The sequence below is a fragment of the Scyliorhinus torazame genome, chromosome 5, assembly GCF_047496885.1.
Source record: "Scyliorhinus torazame isolate Kashiwa2021f chromosome 5, sScyTor2.1, whole genome shotgun sequence".
NCBI classification, from domain to species: Eukaryota; Metazoa; Chordata; class Chondrichthyes; order Carcharhiniformes; family Scyliorhinidae; genus Scyliorhinus; species Scyliorhinus torazame.
The window spans coordinates 120,877,776-120,900,737 of record NC_092711.1 but is presented as its reverse complement, the minus strand read 5'-3'; the positions used below and the strand labels follow the sequence as shown (position 1 = coordinate 120,900,737).

The window sequence follows — 22,962 nt, the reverse complement described above, 5'->3', positions numbered from 1 at the left end:
TGTGGAATGAGATTCCAATCAGATCAGCCATGATGGTATTGAATGGTGCAGCAGGCTCGAGGGGCTGAGTGGCCGCCTCCTGCTCCCAACTCCGATGTCGCCCTGCCTCGTTCCCTTCTCCTCCTATTGGTCCGGAGCTGCCGTCAATCATTACCTGGGCATTGTGAGGTGTCGGGGAGAGGTCAGTGGCGGGGGCGGGGTTTACAAATCCTGAGTGCGGCCCCAGAGCCAAATGTGAATCAATGAATATTCTCCACTCTCAGTATTGGACATGCGCAGTGTGACTTCGATTGTTGCATGCGCAGTGGGCTCGCCAGCTGCATGCGCAGTATGGACTCCGGTAGCCGCATGCGCAGTATGGACTCCGGTCGCCGCATGCGCAGTGTGGGTGCCGCCGCCGCCGCAGGGAGGAGATCATTTGGATTCCACGATTAGACAGAAACAGCCGCTTGTGGCCGGGTAATGGAGGTGGCGGATTGGGTGCTGAGGCTTCATAAACACTCAGTGCAGGACTGAAAACCCAAATAAGAACCGATTGATCCCGCATTCGCCCCAAACGGGGCGGCGGCAGCAGCTGCCAAAAGGCCCGAAACCGACTTCCGGTTGCGGTGATGCACTGCTAAGCCGCATGTTTCGGCAGCTCCCGTTCCAACGGACTTTTGGGCTCTTATCGGGAGCCCCAACGGAATTTTTTCCCCGACCTAACCCAGTGTGGGGTGACGAAGGAAGGAGTCCCCCCGGGTGTGTATGGAAAGGAGTGGCGGTCGTGGCCAGATTGCGAAGGATCCTTTGGAGCAGCGGCAGAGAAGAGAAGGGAGAAGCAAGATGGCGGCGGATGGACCCCGGATGGTATGGGGCCCGGAATAGCAGGAGTTTCTCCGACGGTGTGTGGAGGAGCTCAAGAAAGAGGTGCTGGCGCCGATGCTACTGGCAATCGAGGGACTGAATCAGGAAACACAAAAGTCCAGGCGATGGAGCTCCGTGGAGTGAAGGCAAAGGCAGCCGAGAATGAAGATCTTGGAGGGGATTATAAGAGACAAGATTTATAATCATCTAGATAGGAATAATATGATCAGGGATAGTCAGCATGGCTTTGTGAAGGGTAGGTCATGCCTCACAAACCTTATTGAGTTCTTTGAGAAGGTGACTAAACAGGTAGACGAGGGTAGAGCAGTTGATGTGGTGTATATGGATTTCAGCAAAGCGTTTGATAAGGTTCCCCACGGTAGGCTATTGCAAAAAATACGGAGGCTGGGGATTGAGGGTGATTTAGAGATGTGGATCAGAAATTGGCTAGCTGAAAGAAGACAGAGGGTGGTGGTTGATGGGAAATGTTCAGAATGGAGTACAGTCACAAGTGGAGTACCACAAGGATCTGTTCTGGGGCCGTTGCTGTTTGTCATTTTTATCAATGACCTAGAGGTAGGCGCAGAAGGGTGGGTGAGTAAATTTGCAGACGATACTAAAGTCGGTGGTGTTGTCGATAGTGTGGAAGGATGTAGCAGGTTACAGAGGGATATAGATAAGCTGCAGAGCTGGGCCGAGAGGTGGCAAATGGAGTTTAATGTAGAGAAGTGTGAGGTGATTCACTTTGGAAGGAATAACAGGAATGCGGAATATTTGGCTAATGGTAAAGTTCTTGAAAGTGTGGATGAGCAGAGGGATCTAGGTGTCCATGTACATAGATCCCTGAAAGTTGCCACCCAGGTTGATAGGGTTGTGAAGAAGGCCTATGGAGTGTTGGCCTTTATTGGTAGAGGGATTGAGTTCCGGAGTCGGGAGGTCATGTTGCAGCTGTACAGAACTCTGGTACGGCCGCATTTGGAGTATTGCGTACAGTTCTGGTCACCGCATTATAGGAAGGACGTGGAGGCTTTGGAGCGGGTGCAGAGGAGATTTACCAGGATGTTGCCTGGTATGGAGGGAAAATCTTATGAGGAAAGGCTGATGGACTTGAGGTTGTTTTCGTTGGAGAGAAGAAGGTTAAGAGGAGACTTAATAGAGGCATACAAAATGATCAGGGGGTTGGATAGGGTGGACAGTGAGAGCCTTCTCCCGCGGATGGATATGGCTGACACGAGGGGACAGAGCTTTAAACTGAGGGGTAATAGATATAGGACAGAGGTCAGAGGTAGGTTCTTTACGCAAAGAGTAGTGAGGCCGTGGAATGCCCTACCTGCTACAGTGGTGAACTCGCCAACATTGAGGGCATTTAAAAGTTTATTGGATAAACATATGGATGATAATGGCATAGTGTAGGTTGGATGGCTTTTGTTTCGGTGCAACATCGTGGGCCGAAGGGCCTGTACTGCGCTGTATTGTTCTATGTTCTATGTTCTAAGATGAGATACAGGGCCTGGTGGTAAAAACGGAGACACACGAGGCACTACACAAGAGGTGCATAGAAAGGCTGGAAGCCCTGGAGAACAGCTCGAGGAGGAAAAACCTACGGATTCTAGGTCTCCCCGAAGGAGCAGAGGGAGCTGATGTTGGGGCTTATGTGAGTACGATGCTCCACACACTAATGGGAGCTGAGGCCCCAACGGGCCCCCTGGAAGTGGAGGGAGCGTACCGGGTCCTCGTGAGAAGACCAAAGGCAGGGGAAACACCAAGAGCAATAGTGGTGAAGTTCCATCGCTACAGGGACAGAGAGATGGCCCTGAGCTGGGCCAAGAAGGCTTGGAGTAGCAAATGGGAGAATGCGGTGATACGTGTGTATCAGGACTGGAGTGCGGAGGTGGCGAGAAGGAGGGCGAGCTTTAACCGGGCCAAGGCGGTGCTCCATAGGAAGAAAATAAAATTTGGGATGTTGCAGCCGGCGCGATTGTGGGTCACGCATCAGGGCAAGCACCACTACTTTGAGACGGCGGATGAGGCATAGACATTCATCCAAGAAGAGAAACTGGACTAGATTTGAGAGTTTGATGTTTGGAGAGAAACAGTGAGGTGGTGGTACAGAAATGTAAAGTGGGGAAAGGGGAGGGCTAGTGTACAGCAATGTTGGATGGGGAATTTTTCTCCCCCCGATGGGGGGGGACGCGAAGAAATGTGGGCGCCGGTGGGAAAAGGGACAGGGAAGGGGAATGAGGGAACTGCGCCATAGGGGGCGGGGCCGAGAGGAAAGCGCGGGTATTTTCCTGCGCTATGGAAATTATAGCGGGAAAACAGGCGCAGGAAGGAAGTGAGCCCCACACGCAGGGAGGTCAACGAGTGAACGGGGGAAGCCGAGGTCAGCCAGACTTAGCTGACTTCCGGAAGCAATATTGGGGGAGTAACCAAGCTAGAGGGGCATCTAGCGGGGGGGGGGGGGGGGGGATTAACTGGGTTGCTGCTACTGAGTGCAAGGGGGAGCTGGTTAGAGATGAGGTGGTCGGGGTGGGAAGGCGCTGCCTGGGGACAGACGGGTGCGCGGGACCTGGATGAGGAGATGGCCTAAAAAAGGGGATGGCTAGTCGACGAGGGGGGGGGGGGGGGGGGAATGGCCCCCCAATCCGGCTGATCACGTGGAATGCGAGAGGTTTAAATGGGCCGATTAAGAGGGCACGGGTGTTTGCGCACTTAAAGAGACTGAAGGCGGACATAGTCATGCTCCAGGAGACGCACCTGAAGTTGGCGGATCAGGTTAGACTAAGGAAAGGATGGGTGGGACAGGTAGCCCACTCAGGGTTGGACACGAAAAACAGAGGGGTGACAATATTGGTGGGGAAACGTGTATCATTCGAGGCTAAGAATATAGTGGTGGACAGTGGGGGCAGATATGTGATGGTGAGTGGCAGACTGCAGGGAGAGGCGGTTGTGCTGGTGAATGTGTATGCCCCGAACTGGGATGACGCGGGATTCATGAAGCGAATGCTGGGACGTATCCCGGACCTGGAGGTGGGAAATTTGGTAATGGGGGGGGGGATTTTAACACAGTGCTGGATCTAGACCGGTCCAGATCCAGGACCGGGAGAAGGCCGGCAGCGGCCAAGGTGCTTAAGGGATTTATGGAACAAATGGGGGGAGTGGATCCGTGGAGATTCGCCAGGCCGATGGCTAAAGAGTTCTCTTTCTTCTCCCACGTCCATAAGGTATACTCCCGGATAGACTTTTTCATTTTGGGAAGGGCACTGATCCTGAAAGTGGCAGGAACGGAGTACTCGGCCATAGCCGTTACAGCCCACGCCCCGCATTGGGTGGATCTGGAACTAGGAGAGGGAGCAGCGCCCACTCTGGCGACTAGATATGGGACTACTGGCGGACGAGGGGGTCTGCGGAAGGGTGAGGGGGTGTATTGAGCGATACCTGGAGGTCAACGATGATGGGGAGGGTCAGGTGGAGGTAGTACGGGAAGCGCTGAAGGCAGTGGTTAGAGGAGAGCTGATCTCCATCACAGCCCACAAGGGGAAACAAGAGGGCAAAGAAAGAGAGAGATAAGTGGGGCAAATTTTGAGGGTGGATAAAAAATATGCGGAGGCCCCAGACGAAGGGCTATATAGAGAAAGACGAAGACTACAGACGGAGTATGACCTGCTGACCACGGGAAAGGCAGAGGCACAGTGGAGGAAGGCACAGGGGATGCAATATGAGTATGGGGAAAAGGCGAGCCGGCAGTTGGCCCACCACCTTCGGAAGAGGATGGCGGCGAGAGAGATCGGGGGAGTTAGGGACGAAACGGGAAATATGGAGCAGAGAGCAGGGAAAGTGATCGAGGTGTTCAAGGCCTTTTATGAGAGGCTATATAAGTCCCAACCCCCGGGGGGAAAAGAAGGCATGCTACACTTTCTGGACCAGCTAAGGTTCCCGAAGGTGAAGGGGCAGGAGGTGGCAGGTCCGGGGACGCCAATCGAGGTGGATGAGGTGATTAAAGGACTGGGGAACATGCAGGCAGGGAAGGCCCCGGGACCAGGCGGGTTTCCGGTGGAATTCTACAGGAAGTATATGGATCTGTTGGCCCCGCTCTTGGCGAGAATCTTTAATGAGGCTAAGGAAAAGGGGATGCTACCCCCGACAATGTCGGAGGCGACGATATCGCTCATCCTGAAACGAGATAAAGACCCGCTGCAATGCGGGTCATACAGGCCTATCTCACTCCTAAATGTAGATTTCAAACTGCTGGCCAAAGTGATGGCGACAAGGATAGAGGATTGCGTCCCAGGGGTGGTGCATGACGATCAGACGGTTTGTAAAGGGGAGACAACTGAATGTTAATGTACGAAGGTTGCTGGGGGTGATGATGACGCCCCCACCGGAGGGGGAGGCAGAGATAGTGTCGGCGATGGATGCAGAGAAGGCATTCGATAGGGTGGAGTGGGACTATCTGTGGGAGGTGCTGAAGAGGTTTGGGTTCGGTGAGGGGTTTATTAGATGGGTCAGACTCATATATGGGGCCCCGATGGCAAGCGTAGTCACAAACCGGCAAAAATCGGGGTATTTTTGGCTACATAGGGGTACAAGACAAGGGTGCCCCCTGTCCCCGTTACTGTTCGCGTTGGCAATTGAACCATTGGCCATAGCGCTGAGGGACTCTAAGAAGTGGAGGGGGGTGCTTAGAGGGGGGGAGGAGCACCGAGTGTCGCTCTACGCAGATGATCTACTGCTATACGTTCCGGACCCAGTAGAGGGGATGCCAGAAGTAATGCAGATACTTAGGGAGTTTGGAGAGTTCTCGGGATACAAACTAAATATAGGGAAGAGCGAGCTTTTTGTAATGCACCCCGGGGAACAGGGTAGGGGGATAGATGCTCTGCCGCTGAGGAGAGTGGTAAGGAACTTCCGATACCTGGGGATCCAGGTGGCCAGGAACTGGGGAACCCTGCACAGACTTAACCTGACGCGACTGGTGGAGCAGATGGAGGAGGACTTTAAGAGGTGGGATATGGTGCCGCTGTCGCTGGCGGGCAGAGTGCAGGCAGTTAAAATGGTGGTCCTCCCGAGGTTTCTTTTCGTGTTTCAGTGCCTCCCCATTCTGATCACAAAGGCCTTTTTTTAAAAAATAGATAGGAGCATTACGAGCTTTGTGTGGGCAGGAAAGACCCCGAGAGTAAAGAGGGGGTTCCTGCAGCGTAACAGGGACAGAGGGGGACTGGCGCTGCCGAGTTTGAGCGACTACTATTGGGCCGCCAATGTGTCGATGGTCTGTAAGTGGATGAGGGAGGAAGAGGGAGCAGCGTGGAAGAAGCTGGAGATGGCGTCCTGTAAGGGAACGATCCTAAAAGCGCTGGTGATGGCGCCGCTGCCATTCTGCCCGAAAAGGTACACCACAAACCCAGTGGTGGTGGCAACCTTGAGGATCTGGGGGCAGTGGAGGCGACACAGGGGAGTGATGGGTGCCTCGGTGTGGTCCCCGATAAGGAATAACCACAGGTTTATCCCAGGGAGGATGGATGGGGGGTTCCAGTGTTGGCAACGAGCAGGAATTAGGAAGCTGAGGGACCTGTTTATAGACGGGACGTTTGCAAGTCTGGGAGCGCTAGAAGAAAAATATAAGTTGCCCCCAGAGAACGCCTTCCGATATATGCAAGTGAGGGCATTTACGAGGCAACAGGTGAGGGAATTTCCGCAGCTCCTGATGCAGGGGATCCAAGATAGAGTGATTTCGGGGGCATGGGTTGGAGAGGGCAAAGTGTCCGAAATATACCGGGAGATGAGGGACGAGGGGGAGGCGATGATAGAGGAGCTGAAGGGTAAATGGGAAGAAGAGCTGGGGGAAGAGATTGAGGAGGGGCTATGGGCGGATGCCCTAAGTAGGGTAAATTCCTCGTCCTCATGTGCCAGGCTTAGCCTGATTCAATTTAAGGTTCTACATAGAGCACATATGATGGGAGCAAGACTGAGCAGGTTTTTCGGGGTCGAGGACAGGTGTGGGAGGTGCTCAGGAAGCTCGGCGAACCACACACACATGTTCTGGTCGTGTCCGGCACTGCATGAGTTCTGGGGGTGTGTGGCAAGGGTAATTTCAAAGGTGGTGAAGGTCCGGGTCAAGCCAGGCTGGGGGTTAGCTATATTTGGGGTTGCGGAAGAACCGGGAGTGCAGGAGGCGAAAGAGGCCGATATTTTGGCCTTTGCGTCCCTAGTAGCCCGGCGTAGGATTCTACTCATGTGGAATGAAGCGAAGCCCCCGGGCGTGGAGGCCTGGATAAACGACATGGCAGGGTTCATAAGATTGGAACGAATAAAATTTGCGTTGAGAGGATCGGCTCAGGGGTTCTCCAGGCGGTGGCAACCGTTCCTTGACTATCTCGCGGAACGATAATGAAAAGATAGAAATGACAGCAGCAGCAACCCAGGGGGAGGGGGAGGGGGGGAGCACTATTCTGTGATTTTGCTATTTGTTTTTCTTTTTTAGTTTTTGTTGTAAGTTCAATATATTGTTTAAATAATGTTATTTACCAGTGATGCACTAAGCGTCAAGAACCACAAAGACATGTGAGACTTTAACTAAGGCTTTAATACACTACATAGGAAGCTTACCCGACACAGACGACCCCAGACAAAATGGGTCCGGTCTCAGAAGTTGGGTCTTATACTTAACTCCCGGGGGAGTGGCTAAGGCGGAGCTCTCCGTGGCCAGGTCTGGTTACATACAGGTGACCGAACCTCTACAGAGCTAGAGTACAATACACAGTACCATACACAGGATTACAGGGCCACGTTACACACAACTATTATATAACTATGTACAATGCTAGGGAAGTACAGTGGTGTATCACCCCTTGTTTAGAAGGAAGTCCGGGGTGAAAATATGGAGTAGCAAACACAGTGAACAGGGAGTAACGAACAGAGTCCATCAGGAGGTTCCGTGTCGTCAGAGGTCGAGACGAACGATGGGTTTGGTCGGTCTCTTTGAACGTCGGAGCTGCGGCGCTGAGGTAGTGTCCGGCGGTATCTGTGCGTTCGGTGGTGCTGGGTCGCGAGGCGGCATGACGTCCCCCACCGCTTCGGCTGGCTCAAGGCGAAACTGCGGGATGACAGCGGCTGGCACGGAGTACTAACAGGCCGAGGGATCGACGGGAGCAGAGAGGGAGCGGGGTGGAGGTTGCGGGGCGGGGGCGGCAGGGGCCCCAGAGGGGGCCAGGTCCTTGATGGAGACGGTCTCCTCACGCCCATCGGGGTACGCTATGTACGCGTACTGTGGGTTGGCGTGGAGGAGACGGACTCTCTCCATCAGGGGCTCCGCCTTAGAGGTCCGCACGTGCTTGCGGAGCAGGACGTCTCCCGGGGACAGGAGCCAGGATGGAAGCGATGTCACGGATGCCGATCTGGAGAAGAGAAACATCCGCTCATGAGGGGTAGCATTCGTTGCAGTACACAAAAGGGACCGGATGGAGTGGAGTGCGGCAGGGAGGGCCTCCTGCCAACGGGAGACTGGTAGGCCTTTGGACTTGAGGGCTAGCAGCACGGCCTTCCAAACTGTTGCGTTCTCCCTCTCCACCTGTCCGTTCCCCCGGGAGTTGTAACTGGTCGTCCTGCTCGAGGCAACGCCCCTGGCGAGCAGGTACCGACGCAGCTCCTCACTCATGAAGGAGGAGCCCCGGTCACTGTGAATGTAATTGGGATAACCGAACAGCATGAAGAGGTCGTGCAATGCTTTGATGACGGTGGCGGAGGTCATGTCTGGGCAGGGAATGGCGAAGGGGAACCGCGAGTACTCGTCGATGACGTTGAGGAAGTACGTGTTGCGGTTGTGGGTGGGAAGGGGCCCTTCGAAGTCAATGCTGAGACGTTCAAAGGGGCGGGTAGCCTTGATTAGGTGCGCCTTGTCTGGCTTGTAGAATTGCGGCTTGCACTCCACACAGACTTGGCAGTCCCTAGTCATGGCCTTGACCTCCTCGACTGAGAAGGGCAGGTTGTGGCCCTTGGTGTAGTGGTAGAGCCGCCTGACGCCCGGGTGACAGAGGTCATTATGTAGTGCCCGCAGTCGGTCATCCTGTGCGTTGGCACAAGTACTACGGGACAGGGCATCAGGATGATCATTGAGCTTACCTGGCCGGTATAAGATAGTATAATTGTAGGTGGAGAGTTCGATCCTCCATCGTAATATCTTATTATTTTTGATTTTACCTCGTTGTTTGTTGTCGAACATGAACGCAACTGATCGTTGGTCAGTAACGAGATAAATGGTTTTCCGGCCAGGTAGTGCCTCCAGTGCCGGACGGCTTCCACTATGGCTTGTGCCTCCTTCTCAACAGAGAAGTGGCGGATCTCGGGGCCTTGGAGTGTGCGGGAAAAGAAGGCGATGGGCCTGCCCGCCTGGTTGAGGGTGGCACCCAGGGCAAAGTCGGAGGCATCGCTCTCGACTTGGAATGGTGCAGACTTGTCTACCGCATGCATGGCGGCTTTGGCGATAGCGGTTTTTAGGAGGTGGAAGGCCTGGCAGGCCTCGGGCGGGAGGGGGAATGAGGGGGAACGGAGGAGGGGTCGGGCCTTGTCAGCGTACTCGGGCACCCACTGGGCATAGTAGGCAAAGAACCCGAGGAATCGCCTCAGTTCTTTGGGGCAGGTGGGAATGGGGAGTTCGAGAAGGGGGCGCAGATGGTCGGGATCGGGGCCGAGGACACCGTTCTCCACCACGTAGCCGAGTATGGCGAGGCGGGTGGTGCCGAAAACACATTTTGCCTCGTTGTATGTGAGATTGAGGCGTTTGGCAGTTTGGAGGAATTTAGTGAGGTTGATGTCATGGTCCTGCTGGTTGTGGCCGCAGATGGTGACGTTGTCCAGATACGGGAAGGTAGCCCGCAGTCTGTTCTGGTCCACCATTCGGTCCATCTCCCGTTGGAAGACCGAGACTCCATTGGTGACGCCAAAGGGTACCCTAAGAAAGTGGTAGAGGCGGCCGTCCGCCTCGAAGGCCGTGAAGTTACGGTCCTCCAGGCGGATAGGGAGCTGGTGGTAGGCGGATTTCAAGTCTATGGTGGAGAACACCCGGTACTGTGCAATCCAGTTGACCATGTCAGATATGCGGGGGAGGGAATACGCATCAAGCAGCGTGTACCGGTTGATGGTCTGACTGTAGTCAATGACCATGCGGTGTTTCTCGCTAGACTTGACTACCACCACTTGGGCTCGCCAGGGGCTGGTGCTGTGAGCAATGATCTTTTCCGAGAGAAGGCGTTTAATCTCCGCTCGAATGAATTGGCGGTCCCCGAAACTGTAACGCCAACTTTTAGTAGCCACGGGCTTGCAGTCGGGGGTGAGATTAGCAAACCGTGAAGGGGGGGGATCCTGAGCGTGGAGAGACTACAGGTGGGACCCGGGGGGGATCAGGGAAGAACTGGGGGTTGGAGACCGTGAGGGGAGGGGAGGGGCCCGTTAAAATGCAAGGTGAGGCTGCGCAGGTGGCATTGGAAGTCCAGGCCGAGGATCACGGCGGCGCAGAGGTGAGGGAGGACCATGAATTTGAAATCCTGGACCACCGCGCCGTTCACTGAGAGGGTGACGATGCAGTAGCCCGAAACCTCGGCCGACTGGGAGTTGGAGGCCATGGAAATATGCCTGTGCGTGGGTAGTACATTGAGGGATCAGCAGCGCACGGTGTCCGGGTGGAGGAAGCTCTCCGTGCTGCCGCTGTCGAAGAGGCAGGTAACAGTGAAATGATTTACCTGAACCTCCATGGTGGATCTGGCGAGCTGATGCGGTTGGTCCTGGTCGAGGACGATGATGCGATGGTGGAACTGTTGGAGAAGGGTGCCGGATCCGGGGAGCGGCCTGCGGAAGAAGGTGGCGGCGCCCAGGCGTCGTAGGCTGCTGTTGGAGGGCAGGTTGCTGTCGCTGGCTGCATCTCAGTTGTTTGCAGCATTTCGGTCGAGTGCGCAGGACCGGAAGTGACGATCGGCGGTGGACCGGAAGTGACGTAAGTCGGGGTTCCGGGCGGCGCCCATGCAGACCACGTGGAGGGGGGGCCAGAGGTCGAGTGCACAGGTCCGAAAGTGACGATCGGCGGCGGGGCGGACCCGGAAGCGACGATCGGAGGCGGACCGGAAGTGACGTGCGGCGGACCGGAAGTGAAGGGAGCCGGGCCGGGGATAATCAAAGATGGCAGCGCCCATGCGTCGCACATGTCGAATATCGAGCCGGGAACGGAGGATGGCGGCACCCAGGAGTAGCAGGCCGCGGTGTTGGACCCCGAGGCAGCAGTGGAGCAGCAGACATTTGAAAAATGGCCTTTCTTGCCACAGGCTGAACAGGTAGCATCTCTAGCAGGGCAGCGTTTCCTGGGGTGTTTTGCCTGGCCACAAAAGTAACACTGGGGCCCAGGCATTATTTTTACTGCTGGTGTGGCTGGGTGGGCCATGACTTGCAGGGGTTGTTGCTGGGAGGTAGCGGCCACGTAGGGAACGTGGGCAGGCGCATAGGAAGTTTGTGCTGGCGTGTAGGACACATTATTGTCATAGGCTGCCTGTTGGGCCTCTGCCATAGTGACTGCCGTGTCCAGAGTCAGGGTAGTTTGTGCCAGTAGGAGTTGGCGAATTGGGACGGAAGCGATGCCAGCTACAAAGGCATCGAGTGCCAGGGCCTGCTCAGCAGGCTCAGCGGTGCTCAGCGGTGACTGCTGGCGCGTTGCAGGTGAGCACGAGAGCACGGAGGTCCCGAACGATGACGGATCAGGGTTCACCCGGCTGCTGGTGCCGGGAGGCGAGGCGGTGGCGGGCGTAAATAGAATGAACAGTTCGTGCATACCAGCTTTTGAGCTTCACGATGGCGTCGGCGTAGGTCGTAGTTCCCGTGATGAGGTCGAAAAGGCCGTAGTCGAGCCGTGAGCACAGGAGGTTGAGTCGGTCAGCGTCCGTTTTGGCGAAGGCGGAGGATGCTTCCAGGTAGGCCTCGAAACACCGGAGCCAGCAGGTGAAAAGGTGACCGCGCGTGGAGCGTGGGGGTCGAGCGAGAGCTTGTCGGGTTTCAGAGCAGCCTCCATTATAACTGTAGTGTATTAAATTGATGCACTAAGCGTCAAGAACCACAAAGACATGTGAGACTTTAACTAAGGCTTTAATACACTACATAGGTGTCTATGGTGGAGAACACCCGGTACTGTGCAATCCAGTTGACCATGTCAGATATGTGGGGGAGGGGATACGCATCAAGCAGCGTGTACCGGTTGATGGTCTGACTGTAGTCAATGACTATGCGGTGTTTCTCGCTAGACTTGACTACCACCACTTGGGCTCGCCAGGGGCTGGTGCTGTGAGCAATGATCTTTTCCGAGAGAAGGCGTTTAATCTCCGCTCGAATGAATTGGCGGTCCCCGAAACTGTAACGCCAACTTTTAGTAGCCACGGGCTTGCAGTCGGGGGTGAGATTAGCAAACCGTGAAGGGGGGGGATCCTGAGCGTGGAGAGACTACAGGTGGGACCCGGGGGGGGATCAGGGAAGAACTGGGGGTTGGAGACCGGGAGGGGAGGGGAGGGGGCCGTTAAAACGCAAGGTGAGGCTGCGCAGGTGGCATTGGAAGTCCAGGCCGAGGATCACGGCGGCGCAGAGGTGAGGGAGGACCATGAATTTGAAATCCTGGACCACCGCGCCGTTCACTGAGAGGGTGACGATGCAGTAGCCCGAAACCTCGGCCGACTGGGAGTTGGAGGCCATGGAAATATGCCTGCGCGTGGGTAGTACATTGAGGGATCAGCAGCGCACGGTGTCCGGGTGGAGGAAGCTCTCCGTGCTGCCGCTGTCGAAGAGGCAGGTAACAGTGAAACGATTTACCTGAACCTCCATGGTGGATCTGGCGAGCTGATGCGGTCGGTCCTGGTCGAGGACGATGGATGCGATGGTGGAGCTGTTGGAGAAGGGTGCCGGATCCGGGGAGCGGCCTGCGGAAGAAGGTGGCGGCGCCCAGGCGTCGTAGGCTGCTGTTGGAGGGCAGGTTGCTGTCGCTGGCTGCATCTCAGTTGTTTGCAGCATTTCGGTCGAGTGCGCAGGACCGGAAGTGACGATCGGCGGTGGACCGGAAGTGACGTAAGTCGGGGTTCCGGGCGGCGCCCATGCAGACCACGTGGAGGGGGGGCCAGAGGTCGAGTGTGCAGGTCCGAAAGTGACGATCGGCGGCGGGGCGGACCCGGAAGCGACGATCGGCAGCGGACCGGAAGTGACGTGCGGCGGACCGGAAGTGAAGGGAGCCGGGCCGGGGATAATCAAAGATGGCAGCGCCCATGCGTCGCACATGTCGAATATCGAGCCGGGAACGGAGGATGGCGGCACCCAGGAGTAGCAGGCCGCGGTGTTGGACCCCGAGGCAGCAGTGGAGCAGCAGACATTTGAAAAATGGCCTTTCTTGCCACAGGCTGAACAGGTAGCATCTCTAGCAGGGCAGCGTTTCCTGGGGTGTTTTGCCTGGCCACAAAAGTAACACTGGGGCCCAGGCATTATTTTTACTGCTGGTGTGGCTGGGTGGGCCATGACTTGCAGGGGTTGTTGCTGGGAGGTAGCGGCCACGTAGGGAACGTGGGCAGGCGCATAGGAAGTTTGTGCTGGCGTGTAGGACACATTATTGTCATAGGCTGCCTGTTGGGCCTCTGCCATAGTGACTGCCGTGTCCAGAGTCAGGGTAGTTTGTGCCAGTAGGAGTTGGCGAATTGGGACGGAAGCGATGCCAGCTACAAAGGCATCGAGTGCCAGGGCCTCAGTGCTCTGCTCAGCGGAGACTGCTGGCGCGTTGCAGGTGAGCGCGAGGGCACGGAGGTCCCGAACGAACACGGATAGGGGTTCACCCGGCTGCTGGTGCCGGGAGGCGAGGCGGTGGCGGGCGTAAATAGAATGAACAGTTCGTGCATACCGGCTTTTGAGCTTCACGATGGCGTCGGCGTAGGTCGTAGTTCCCGTGATGAGGTCGAAAAGGCCGTAGTCGAGCCGTGAGCACAGGAGGTTGAGTCGGTCAGCGTCCGTTTTGACGAAGGCGGAGGATGCTTCCAGGTAGGCCTCGAAACACCGGAGCCAGCAGGTGAAAAGGTGATCCGCGCGTGGAGCGTGCGGGTCGAGCGAGAGCCTGTCGGGTTTCAGAGCAGCCTCCATTATAACTGTAGTGTATTAAATTGATGCACTAAGCGTCAAGAACCACAAAGACATGTGAGACTTTAACTAAGGCTTTAATACACTACATAGGAAGCTTACCCGACACAGATGACCCCAGACAAAATGGGGCCGGTCCCAGAAGTTGGGTCTTATACTTAACTCCCGGGGGAGTGGCTAAGGCGGAGCTCTCCGTGGCCAGGTCTGGTTACATACAGGTGACCGAACCTCTACAGAGCTAGAGTACAATACACAGTACCATACACAGGATTACAGGGCCACGTTACACACAACTATTATATAACTATGTACAATGCTAGGGAAGTACAGTGGTGTATCACCACAACCAGTTAATGTATAATCCCTTGTTGAGTTGTAAAAACGGAAACATTTTTGTTTGAAAAATTTTAATAAAATATTTTTTTTAAAAAGGCCCGAAACCATTTCCACCAGCTTTAATCATGTGAAGCAGTGCGCATGCGCGGTAGCCCTGATCTGTCAGCAGAAGGAGAGAATGTTGTGAATTTCTCTCCTGGACTGACAGGGATGGATTCTGCAAACTCCTTTTACAGGGGGTTGGAAGGGGAGGATTTACACACAGCAAACTCAAACCAAGAGAAATGTTTGTCTCTTCTCAATGTTTAATCTTGGACTGACAGTGTGATGACTTCTGTTTACAGGACTTTGGAAGAGCAGAATTTGAAGACAGAAAACACAAACCAAACATCAGATCAAAATGTGACAGTCACTCGATTAATCGGAAACAAAATGTAAGTCTGTGGAAAAAAATATTCAAACATCTGTGTGACTGGAAATGGGGATGAGCAATATCATAGAGACATGAAGCATTGCGCAGGTCAAAGAGACATATCCTGCGTGAGTGAGACACAGACAGTGAGAATTTGAAACTTGGTAATTTGGTGCAGAGGTAACCAGGAATGAAATGAAAATCGCTTATTGTCACAAGTAGACTTCAAATGAAGTTACTGTGAAAAGCCCCTAGTCGCCACATTCCGGCGCCTGTTCGGGGAGGCTGTTACGGGAATTGAACCGTGCTGCTGGCCTGCGTTAGTCTGCTTTCAAAGCCAGCGATTTAGCCCTGTGTTAAACAGCCCCTAAAAAAAAATGAAATGAAAATCGCTTATTGTCACAAGTAGGCTTCAATGAAGTTACTGTGAAAAGACCCTAGTCGCCACATTCCGGCGCCTGAGTGGTTAATCTAATTGTGCTGTTTTTCAGTTAAAAGTGCAGTGTAGATTAGTGTCTGGTTGGTTGAAGCTGCCCCCACCCTAATTGCTGAGAGGCAGTTATCTGGCAGTCACCTGAGGCCTGTTTAGGGGCACAAAGGTACACATTGTATTCTTCTCTTGAAGTTTTAGTGTGAGTCATCCTGAAGTCTGTATAAAAGACAGACAGAAAGCGCATTCAGTAAGGTCAAAGAGACATATCCTGAGTGAGTGAGACACAGACAGAGTGAGAATTTGAAACTTGGTAATTTGGTGCAGTGAGGTAATTCGGTGCCGAGTGGGAGAAGGTGCTTTTTCCTGACTGTTTTGTTCTCTCTCTTTCTTCGCGGCCTAGTTTCGGGGGCCGTTCGGAGGAGGAGGAGCAGTCTCTGTGTGAGTATAAAAACCTAACGGTAACTTCCCTTTTTCCACTTTTGTTTTCAAAAGTGACGTCAGAGGGAAGCTGTGATCTGATTGGTTGATAGCAAATCTGCCCCAAATTTCAAAAAAACACAGCTAAACTCGTAAACTTAAATTAAACGAATTAATTAATTAGAGATGGCTGGTCAGGTGATGTTCTTGAGCTGCTTGATGTGGGAGCTGGCAGATCCCATTGCGAGCGACAGCGACCACATCTGCAGTAAGTGTTGGCTGCTCGAAGAGCTCCGGCTCAGAGTTGATGAGCTGGAATCTGAGCTTCAAACACTGAGACACATCCGGGAGGGGGAGACTTACCTGGACACTGTGTTTCAGGAGGCTGTCACACCTGGAGAGTAAGTAGTTTAAATCCTGCCAGTGGCCAGGGACAGCAGGGTGTGACTGCAAGTCAGGCAGGTAAAGGGAACCAGCAGTCAGAAACTCAGGAGCCTCAGCCCTTGACCCTGTCCAACAGGAACGAGGCACTTGCTCCCTGTGTGGATGGCGAACAGGGCTGCAGGAAGGATAAGTCAGCTGACCAAGGCACCATGGTTCAGCAGGCCATTCAAGGGGAGGGAGTAAATAGGCAAGTTGTAGTTGTAGGGGATTCTATTATCAGGGGGATAGATAGTATCCTTTGTGAGCAGGATAAAGAGTCCCGCATGGTATGTTGCCTGCCTGGTGCTAGGGTGCAGGACATCTCTGACCGGCTTGAAAGGATACTGGAGAGGGAGGGGGAGGATCCAGTTGTTGTGGTCCATGTCGGTACCAACAACATAGGCAAGTCTAGGAACGAGAACCTGTTTAGAGATTATAAAGAGTTAGGATTCAAATTAAAAAAACAGGTCCTCAAGGGTCATAATCTCCAGATTACTGCCCGAGCCACGTGCAAATTGGCATAGGGAGGCAAGAATAAGGGAAGTTAACACGTGACTAAAAGAGTGGTGTGGGAAAGAGAGGTTCCTTTTCATGGGACACTGGCATCAGTTTTGGGACAGGGGGCACCTGTACCGTTGGGATGGTCTCCACCTGAACCGAGCTGGGACCAGTGTCCTGGCGAAAAGAGTAAATAGGGTGGTCAATAGGACTTTAAACTAGAGATTGGGGAGGGAAGGGAAAGTCAGGGAACCAAGAGGTGAAGTAATCAGTGGGAAGCCGAGCTGCTTAGGAATACAAAAAGCACGAAAAGACAGAACTCAGGCGAGGTTACGATAGTCCCCATCTCACAAAATATGACCCAGTGTATGGAAAGGCTCAGCAAACCAAGGTCCACCACACTAAGAAAACAAAAAGGGACGGTCAATAGAGAATTAAAGGTGCTATATTTAAATGCGCGCAGTGTACGGAACAAGGTAGATGAGCTTGTGGCCCAGATTGTGACTGGCAGGTATGATGTGGTAGGCATCACAGAGACGTGGTTGCAGCGGGTTCAGGACTCGCATTTAAACATCCAGGGATTCACAACTTATCGAAAAGACAGAGAGGTGGGCAGAGGGGGCGGGGTTGCCTTGTTAATTAGGAATGAAATTAAATCAATAGCACTGGGTTTCCTCCGGGTGCTCCGGTTTCCTCCCACAGTCCAAAGATGTGCAGGTTAGGTGGATTGGCCATGATAAATTGCCCTTAGTGTCCAAAATTGCCCTTAGTGTTGGGTGGGGTTACTGGGTTATGGGGATAGGGTGGAGGTGTTGACTTTGGGTAGGGTGCTCTTTCCAAGAGCCGGTGCAGACTCGATGGGCCGAATGGCCTCCTTCTGCACTGTAAATTCTATGATAATCTATGATAAACGACATAGGGTCAGATGATGTGGAGTCTGTGTGGGTAGAGTTGAGGAACCACAAAGGCAAAAAAACCATAATGGGAGTTATGTACAGGCCTCCTAACAGTGGTCAGGACCAGGGGCACAAAATGCACCACGAAATAGAAAGTGCATGTCAGAAAGGCAAGGTCACAGTGATCATGGGGGACTTCAATATGCAGGTGGACTGGGTAAATAATACTGCCAGTGGACCCAAGGAAAGGGAATTCATTGAATGTTTACAGGAGGACTTTTTGGAACAGCTTGTGATGGAGCCCACGAGGGAACAGGCCATTCTGGACTTAGTGTTATGTAATGAGCCAGACTTGATTAAAGATCTTAAAGTAAGGGAACACTTAGGAGGCAGTGATCATAATATGGTAGAATTCAATCTGCAATTTGAAAGAAAGAAGGTAGAATCAGATGTAAAGGTGTTACAGTTAAATAAAGGTAACTACAGGGGCATGAGGGAGGAACTGACTTAAATCGACTGGGAGCAGAGCCTAGTGGGAAAGACAGTAGAACAGCAATGGCAGGAGTTTCTGGGAGTAATTGAGGACACAGTACAGAAGTTCATCCCAAAGAAAAGAAAGGTTATCAGAGGGGGGATTAGGCAGCCATGGCTGACAAAGGAAGTTAGGGAATGCATCAAAGCAAAAGAGAAAGCCTATAATGTGGCAAAGAGTAGTGGGAAGTCAGAAGATTGGGAAGGCTACAAAAACAAACAGAGGATAACAAAGAGAGGATCAAATATGAAGGTAGGCTAGCCAGTAACATTAGGAATGATAGTAAAAGTTTCTTTAAATACATTAAAAACAAACGGGAGGCAAAAGTAGACATTGGGCCGCTCCAAAATGACGCTGGTAATCTAGTGATGGGAGACAAGGAAATAGCTGAGGAACTAAATAAGTACTTTGCGTCAGTCTTCACAGTAGAAGACATGAGTAATATCCCAACAATTCAGGAGAGTCAGGGGGCAGAGTTGAATATGGTAGCCATCACAAAGGAGAAAGTGCTAGAGAAACTAAGAGGTCTAAAAATTGATAAATCTCCGGGCCCAGATGGGCTACATCCTAGAGTTCTAAAGGAGATAGCTGAAGAAATAGTGGAGGCGTTAGTTATGATCTTTCAAAAGTCACTGGAGTCAGGGAAAGTCCCAGAGGATTGGAAAATCGCTGTTGTAACACCCCTGTTCAAGAAGGGAACAAGAAAAATGTTGGAAAATTATAGGCCAATTAGCCTAACCTCGGTTGTTGGCAAGATTCTAGAATCCATCGTTAAGGATGAGATTTCTAAATTCTTGGAAGTGCAGGGTCGGATTAGGACAAGTCAGCATGGATTTAGTAAGGGGAGGTCGTGCCTGACAAACCTGTTAGAGTTCTTTGAAGAGATAACAAACAGGTTAGTCCAAGGAGAGCCAATGGATGTTATCTATCTTGATTTCCAAAAGGCCTTTGATAAGGTGCCTCACGGGAGACTGCTGAGTAAAATAAGGGCCCATGGTATTCGAGGCAAGGTACTAACATGGATTGACGATTGGCTGTCAGGCAGAAGGCAGAGAGTTGGGATAAAAGGTTCTTTTTCGGAATGGCAACCGGTGACGAGTGGTGTCCCGCAGGGTTCAGTGTTGGGGCCACAGCTGTTCTCTTTATATATTAACGATCTAGATGACGGGACTGGGGGCATTCTGGCTAAGTTTGCCGATGATACAAAGATAGGTGGAGGGGCAGGTAGTATTAAGGAGGTGGGGAGGCTGCAGAAAGATTTAGACAGTTTAGGAGAGTGGTCCAAGAAATGGCTGATGAAATTCAACGTGGGCAAGTGCGAGGTCTTGCACTTTGGAAAAAAGAATAGAGGCATGGACTATTTTCTAAACGGTGGCAAAATTCATAATGCTGAAGTGCAAAGGGACTTGGGAGTCCTAGTCCAGGATTCTCTAAAGGTAAACTTGCAGGTTGAGTCCATAATAAAGAAAGCAAATGCAATGTTGTCATTTATCTCAAGAGGCTTGGAATATAAAAGCAGGGATGTGCGTCTGAAGCTTTATAAAGCATTAGTTAGGCCCCATTTAGAATACTGTGAGCAATTTTGGGCCCCACACCTCAGGAAGGACATACTGGCACTGGAGCGGGTCCAGCGGAGATTCACACGGATGATCCCAGGAATGGTAGGTCTAACATACGATGAACGTCTGAGGATCCTGGGATTATATTCATTGGAGTTTAGGAGGTTGAGGGGAGATCTAATAGAAACTTACAAGATAATGAATGGCTTAGATTGGATGGACGTCGGGAAGTTGTTTCCATTAGCAGGGGAGACTAGGACCCAGGGGCACAGCCTTAGAATAAAAGGGAGTCACTTTAGAACAGAGATGAGGAGAAATTTCTTCAGCCAGAGAGTGGTGGGTCTGTGGAATTCATTGCCACAGAGGGCGAAGGAGGCCGGGACATTGCGTGTCTTTAAGACAGAAGTTGTTAAATTCTTGATTTCTCGAGGAATTAAGGGCTATGGAGAGAGAGAGCGGGTAAATGGAGTTGAAATCAGCAATGATTGAATGGTGGAGTGGACTCGATGGGCCGAATGGCCTTATTTCCGCTCCTCTGTCTTATGGTCTTATGAAGTGAAATGAAAATCGCTTTTTGTCACAAGTAGGATTCAAATGAAATTACTGTGAAAAGCCCCTAGTCGCCACATTCCGGTGCCTGTTCGGGAAGGCTGGTACTGGAATTGAACCGTGCTGCTGGCCTGCCTTGGTCTGTTTAAAAGCCAGCTATTTAGCCCTGTGCTAAACCAGCCCCAGATTTGAAATGAGTTGCTGTTTAACCAGGAGCCTGTGTTGATCAATGAGGACAGGGTGATGAGTGAGTGAATGGAATTAGTGCAGAGGACAGAGGCAGCAGAGATTGGGATCAACTCAAGCTCATCACTGGTTGAATGTCGGAGGCTGGTCATGAGTGTGCAGAAATAGTGAAGTCTCGAGGTAATAACCGAATCGATCAGTTTCACAAATCTGAGACAGGACCAAGTCCGGCGGTCGGAATGAGATGGAAACTCATTCGAGGAGCTGGCAGAGATATGTGATCCGAAACTTAGCTGGCGGCTCTGAAGAAGTCAAATGGACTCGAAAACGTTAACTCTGTTTCTTTCTCCACAGATACTGCCCAATCTATTGAGTTTATTCAGCATTTTCTATTCTTATTTCAGATTTCGAGAATCTGGTAGCACAATGGGTAGCACAGTTGCTTCACAGCTCCAGGGTCCCAGGTTCGATTCCCGGCTTGGGTCACTGTCTGTCTGAAGGTTGCACTTTCTCGCCGTGTCTGCGTGGGTTTCCTCCCACAGTCCAAAGATGTGCAGGTTATGTGGGTTGCCAATGCAAAATTGCCTTTAGTGTCCAAAAAATTTAAGTGGGGTTACTGGGTTATGGGGATAGGGTGGATGTGTTGCCTGAGGTAGGGTGCTCTTTCCAAGGGTCGGTGCAGACTCGATGGGCCGAATGGCCTTCTTCTGCTCTGTAAATTCTATGACTCTATTTTGCTTTTATTTTAGTGAAGTATTTTTCCATGATTATGAACTGCCTGGTTCAGCCTTGCACTGTTTTCATGGAGAGTTCATGCAGTCAGTGGGTCGGGAGTGGAGTTTGTCGTGGGGACTGAAGACTGACTGAGATCTTTCCATATTTAAATGGAGGAAATTTCTGTTAACCCAGTACTGGATGTCAGACAAGTCAGGATGGTGTGACTTGGATTGTAACTTGAATATGATGCTGTTCACATACGCCTGCCACCCTGGTCTTTCGAGGTGGTGGATTCAACCTCCAACCTCGGTATGGGAGATTCTGTCAAAGTTCTGGCTGAGTTTTAGATATATACGATCCACTCACCCATTCTGCTCCCATCTCTCTTTCCCGATAGAGGCTAGTGTCTCGTATCGGCCCAGACCGTTTGGCAGGATCTCTTCCCTGAAGAGCATCAGTGAACCAGTTGGTATTTTACAACAATCCAGCAGTTTTCATGGTGCCAGTGACCAGATTTATGCAGCTCAATTTCACAACCTGCCTTTGTCTTTTTGTGGCTTCTCTTTCACTCCCTTTTTTCTGTTTTAAATCTATTGCACAGGGCAATAGAAGGGGAGGATTTGCAGTCAGGAAATTGAAACCAAATATCACATCAGGATCTGACAGAGTTTGTCCAATTTTTCACAACCTGAATATCATCGTATTTTGAAGATGGAAATAAAAAGCACAGTTCACAGTGAGGAGAAACCATGGAGATGTGGAGACTGTGGGAAGGGATTCATTTACCCGTCTACACTGGAAACTCATCGACGGACTCACACTGGGGAGGCCATTCACCTGCTCCACATGTGGGAAGGGATTCACTCAGTCATCTGATCTGCTGAGACACCAGCGAGTTCACAGTGGGGAGAGGCCATTCACCTGCTCTGTGTGTGGAAAGGGATTCACTCAATCATCCAACCTCCTGACACACCATCAGCGAGTTCACACTGATGAGAGACATTTTAAATGCCCAGATTGTGGAAATGGCTATGTAAATTTCCAGGAACTGGTATACCATCAGCGTGTTCACACTGACGAGAGACCATTCAGGTGCCCTCACTGTGGGACTGGGTTCAAGCGATCAACTGCACTCACAATACACCAGCGCACTCACACTGGGGAGAGGCCGTTCACCTGCTCCGAGTGTGGGAAAGGATTTAATCAGTCTTCTTCACTGCGAACACACCAGCGGCATCATGCCAATGAAAGACAATTTGTCTGCTCTTGAGTGTGGCAAGGGATTCACAGATTCACCCAGCCTGGTGACACACCAGCGAGTTCACACTGTGGAGAGACCATTTAAATGCACAGACTGTGGGAAGTGCTATAAAAGTTCTGGGGTTCTGATGCACCATCAACATGGTCACACTGACGAGAGACCCTTCAGATGCTCTCACTGTGGGGCGGGATTCAGGCGATTATTTGAGATTGTTCTGCACCAGCGCACTCACACTGGGGAGAGGCCGTTCACCTGCTCCGAGTGTGGGAAGGGATTTACTCAGTCATCCAATCTACTGAGACACCAGCGAGGTCACAAGTAACTACAGTGATGGGATTTTGCTGTTAATTACATCCAGGACTGAACCATGTATTTTGGGGTCCAGTTATAGGGTTTATATCTTGCATAAAGCCAAATAAATCACCTTTGTGTTAAACAATGTGTTGAGTCTTTTTCTGATCTCGAACCTGAATTAGTTCCTTTTGAAGTGTCCCCGGCTCCGACATCCTCAACCCCAACAAGTGTGAGGAGCTCACTGAGATTGAGCCAATCCGATCTGTTGCCGCTTCTGCTTCACTACGCTCCACTAACCCATCAGGGCCAGACCTTTGTTTCTGAGCCCTGAGCTCACACCTTTCTCCAGTTTCTCTGCCATCTTCTCTCGTGCCCTCTCAGTGCTCATCTTGCCCATGAGACCCACCTTCTGCTGCTTTGACCCTATTCTCACTGACTGAACTACTGATCACCCAACTTCCCCGTG

The 22,962-nt window shown here is 52.1% G+C and overlaps 2 protein-coding genes and 1 long non-coding RNA gene across 3 annotated transcripts in view; 2 read left to right on the top strand and 1 right to left on the bottom strand.

The window, feature by feature from the left end:
* Positions 1-22,962, bottom strand: part of LOC140421746 (uncharacterized) — a 237,590-nt gene that overhangs the window by 13,227 nt on the left and 201,401 nt on the right. The gene's annotated exons all lie outside the window — the stretch shown is intronic.
* Positions 1-22,962, top strand: part of LOC140417897 (uncharacterized) — a 148,650-nt gene that overhangs the window by 40,815 nt on the left and 84,873 nt on the right. The gene's annotated exons all lie outside the window — the stretch shown is intronic.
* On the top strand, positions 378-22,641 carry LOC140421776 (uncharacterized). Its single transcript, XR_011947063.1, has 3 exons — positions 378-459; positions 14,664-14,753; positions 21,543-22,641. It is a non-coding gene; the product is annotated as an uncharacterized lncRNA (long non-coding RNA).